Below are 4,058 nucleotides of genomic sequence, written 5' to 3'. Positions count from 1 at the left end.
TTTCGCATTGCCTGTTTTGCTTTGTTGGATGGATTTCTTTGTTCCATTAACTTTCAGTAGCTTTGTGCAATGTCCAGAAGTGTTAAGAATGATTATGTCACCTCTGAATATATGAATTTTCAATTATGCACTAACCCTCTGATGAGTTTGTTTTGAGTTTGGTGTGGAGGAAGTTTTCAAGGATCAAGAGAGGAGGATGATACAATATGATCAAGAAGAGTGAAAAGTCTAAGCTTGGGGATGCCCCCGTGGTTCATCCCTGCATATTTTAAGAAGACTCAAGCATCTAAACTTTGGGATGCCCAAGGCATCCCTTCTTCATCGACAACTTATCAGGTCACCTCTAGTGAAACTATATGTTTATTCCGTCACATCTTATGTGCTTTACTTGGAGCGTCTGTTTGTTTTTGTTTTTGTTTGAATAAAATCGGATCCTAGCATTCCTTGTTTGGGAGAGAGACACGCTCCGCTGTTTCGTATGAACATATATGTTCTTAGCTTTACTTTTAATGTTCATGGCGAAGGTTGAAACTGCTTCGTTCATTGTTATATTGTTGGAAACAGAAAATGCTGCATGTGGTAATTGGTATAATGTCTTGAATAATTTGATACTTGGCAATTGTTGTGCTCATATAGATCATGTTTAAGCTCTTACATCATGTACTTTGCACCTATTAATGAAGAACTACATAGAGCTTGTTAAAATTTGGTTTGCATGATTGATCTCTAGAGTCTAGATATTTTCTGGTTAAGGTGTTTCAACAACAAGGAAGACGATGTAAAGTCTTATAATGCTTACAATATGTGCATATGTAAGCTTTGCTGCACCGTTTTATACTTGAGTTTGCTTCAAACAACCTTGCTAGCCTAGCCTTGTATTGAGAGGAATTCTTCTCGTGCATCCAAATCCTTGAGCCAAATACTATGCCATTTGTGTCCACTATACCTACCTACTACATGGTATTTCTCTTCCATTCCAAAGTACATTACTTGAGTGCTACCTTTAAAAATTCTATCATTTGTCTTTGCAATATATAGCTCATGGGAAAATAGCCTTAAAAACTATTGTGGTGAAGAATATGCAGCTATGTATCTTATTTCTTAATAAGTTGCTCGTTGAGCGGTAACCATGTTTCTGGGGACGCCATCAACTATTACACCTTTGTTGAATATCATGTGAGTTGCTATGCATGTTCGTCTTGTCTGAAGTCACTACAACAAAACCCCTCCTACAACAACGCATATATCTGTATCTAAATACCAATATAGGCGTTGCTAGTGCCTCTACCAACGGATAATAATGCGTTGCGTTTTTTGGTGTTGCAAGGGTACAATGCAACGCATGTAGGTCCGTTGGTAACGGGGGCGTTGCTACGCAGCAACATATAGAATCATGGGTGGGCAACACTTACATATGTTGGTGCTTGCACTGCCCAATTGAATTCATGACCGGATAATATTTGTTTTATCAATTAAATATTTGCAAGCTTGTAAGCGATGGTCTACATATAGCATCCAGATTTTTTTTGCAATTACCCTGAATTGGGTCCAAGCCGTGATTTGTAGACATACGTGAATTGAGAAAATTCAATATCACTATTTATATAGAAGAGAGACATGTTATTGAATTAAAATCGTTGCATTACAAGAGGAACACCATCGATGTGGTACATATATAATTACTATGTTTACAACATCACTACTCTCCCACAAATAAATAAAATAGAGAGATGTGAAGTAGACTATCTAGAAGCAGCATTGTCCTCCTTCCGTTCAACTTGTCTCCCATATCATCATCAATTTATCTTTTGAATCTACAGTAAAAAGGCCAAACTGTTAAAACAATAGTGGTAGTAGAAGAAACAGGACACACTGAGTTACTCTTTGCTTGTCACCATGTAGGGGGTTTGTTTTCTGGTTCTGAATTGTAATACGTCAATAAATACCGATAAAAATGTGATACTTCAAAGTTCAAAATCTTGCTGATCCCTAGAGAAATTCAACAAAAAGTAGTACCATTATATATACGCACACAACTTATAGACCATCCACAAGACCAAAGCAATAGCAGTTTATTTACAGATATTTCAAAATTTCAACAACCATAGTAATTAACCACTTAGGCATCTTTTAACAACTGCAGAGGTAACTTGGTTATTTAGAATTATGGAGTAGACATGCATAATTGCATATTCATGACTGTTAGCTACAGTATCAGTAGCAGCCTACTCAAATTTCAACAGTTACTCTTCTCAAAATAACATACGATTACTCAGACTTAAGGGTGTCAAGTGGGATCCCACTTTTATCCCACTTGTAGTATAATTTGATTTTTTTAGTACAAATTTTGACATCAAAATTTGAACTACATAGTACAAAATGACATCCCACTGGGATCCCACCTTGACACCCTACTCAGACTTACAATGGCAACTTACAGAAGAAAAAATACAAAAGGCCAAATTTTAATTATAGGAATTGGAGGAAACAGGGGAGGAGGGAAACTTACATGTGGTCAGCACCGTCAGTGGAATCATTTCAACAACATAAAAATGCTCATCATGGGCTCATGGCCGCAATTTGAAAATCTTATTCTGTACACATATATATCCTAGAAATATAAGGTGATCCGAATTGTACCTCAAGCATGAAACTATATGCATTTTCGAATTTTATCAAGAAAAGATGGCAACCTAAAGATGAAAAAAATACCTGTACATTCAAAAAACTCAGTGACCTGATTGCAAAATTCCTTTGCCCAATTGAACTGCAGATGGGTAGAGTATAATTGTAAGTCAATTTAGCAATCAATATTAGTGTCTAGGACTGCATGATCAGAAAATAAGAAGTGCAAGAATTCCTCCGTCCTATTAGGAAAATTTGCAGCAATTAACCGATCAAAAAACACTTGCTAGTCTGCTACTAACTAATCGACATCTAGCAAAACCATGGCAAGAAAGCCTGATATTCAGTCTATACCTGTGGCAACAACAAACAATTTAGGACAGAAGAGCCCGTACCTAGACATGTTACAAGATGCTTTACTAAAATCTGGTAAATAATAAATAAATAACTTTCTGAAAGTACGGCAAATAACAGACTAGCACAAGCTACTGTATCTCACACAACACACGCACTCGCTCACTCCAGTGCTTGTTGGAACACGAATCCACCCAGTACTTATTTTAAGTAGGTGATAAAAGCTTGCATATTGTAAGTATAAAGAGCGCAAATTTGTTGCAGATAGTGGTCATCGCATCTCTTTCTCGTACTGAATACCAAAAGTACTTACTGTGGGTGATCTGGTCTATGCAGTATGCACCAGGAGTATCCAGGGCTAACGTATACATGTAATCAATAGCGATTGATCTCTTCAACGATGCAGGAAAACATGAACTGTAGATTATCAGCGGCCAATGGCCATGCGATGCGGCAAGGATGCCCAAAAATTCTAGAAAGATTATTAACGGGTCAATGATGGGGAAAACGAGAGGAATTTAGAAAGGGGGAAGAGAAGTTGCACCTGGATTGCCCCTGGTCCGACGTTCCCCATGTGTTTCACCTTGCTGCTGCACTCCGTTTCCTTGCCCCGCGTTGCCGCATCGTTCAGTTCGTGGTCGCCGATCAGAAAGGGCCTGAAGAGCGCCAGATAGCCTCGCAAGAGATAGGCGCCGCGCCATCAAGAAGCCTGCGGAGATCCCCGGAAAGTGGAAGCCATGTCGAGGGAAGGAATCGCGAATAGCTCTCGCTCGACGACCTGATTTCCGGCGGCGCGTTGGTCCTGTTGCTAGGGTTAAGATTTGATTTATGAATGGGGATCGAGAGTTTTTTAGATGGGGGAGTAGTTAGGATGTGGCTACGTTTGTGGCTGCAGAGGTGGGAGGATAGGTAAATATTAAAAAGGACCCAGTCGCTCGGTCGTGGGGAAGATCGTGGATGGTAGATACATATAACGTCACCGTTGCAGCGTATGTGTAGCTGTATGCCTATGCGTGTTGTAGTGAGTAAGGGCGATTTTCATGATTAAATGGTCTGAGTATGCATATTGTTAGAGAAGA

General features: G+C 39.1%; 1 long non-coding RNA gene across 1 annotated transcript; it reads right to left on the bottom strand.

The window, feature by feature from the left end:
- Positions 1 to 2,440: 2,440 nt before the first annotated feature.
- On the bottom strand, positions 2,441 to 3,840 carry LOC124700072. Its single transcript, XR_007001615.1, has 3 exons — positions 3,524 to 3,840; positions 3,293 to 3,396; positions 2,441 to 2,767 (listed from the first exon to the last, which is right to left on the bottom strand). It is a non-coding gene; the product is annotated as an uncharacterized LOC124700072 (long non-coding RNA).
- Between the last annotated feature and the right edge of the window lie 218 nt (positions 3,841 to 4,058).

The sequence above is a fragment of the Lolium rigidum genome, chromosome 3, assembly GCF_022539505.1.
Source record: "Lolium rigidum isolate FL_2022 chromosome 3, APGP_CSIRO_Lrig_0.1, whole genome shotgun sequence".
Taxonomy (NCBI): domain Eukaryota; kingdom Viridiplantae; phylum Streptophyta; class Magnoliopsida; order Poales; family Poaceae; genus Lolium; species Lolium rigidum.
Note: the sequence above shows the minus strand (reverse complement) of the source record. Positions and strands in the feature narration are given on the sequence as shown.